The sequence below is a fragment of the Populus euphratica genome, unplaced genomic scaffold (genome assembly GCF_000495115.2).
Source record: "Populus euphratica unplaced genomic scaffold, PopEup_1.0 scaffold167.1, whole genome shotgun sequence".
NCBI lineage: Eukaryota > Viridiplantae > Streptophyta > Magnoliopsida > Malpighiales > Salicaceae > Populus > Populus euphratica.
The window spans coordinates 214,885-215,178 of NW_011500052.1; positions in this window are offsets into that span (position 1 = coordinate 214,885).

The following is a 294-nucleotide window of genomic DNA, read 5'->3' on the forward strand; positions in this document are numbered from 1 at the left end:
CGTAGTGGTAAGGTTATTCAAAAACCAATTCTTGAACCTTGTGAGAAAGATGATGAAGTCAATCTCTAAGGGTAAGAAAGGGATTGAATCTAAACATTTTAAAGAAAAGACTGATTCCATGTCAGCACTTCCATTTCATCATGTCATGACTAATCAGGAAGAAATCGAAAATGAAAAAGGCACTAAAAATGTTAATGCGGATCTGTTATCAAATGTGACAATAGATTCGACACCCGACATCATACTAATCGATGATTATTTTCTTGATGAATCTCTACTTTCTCTTAGTTCAAT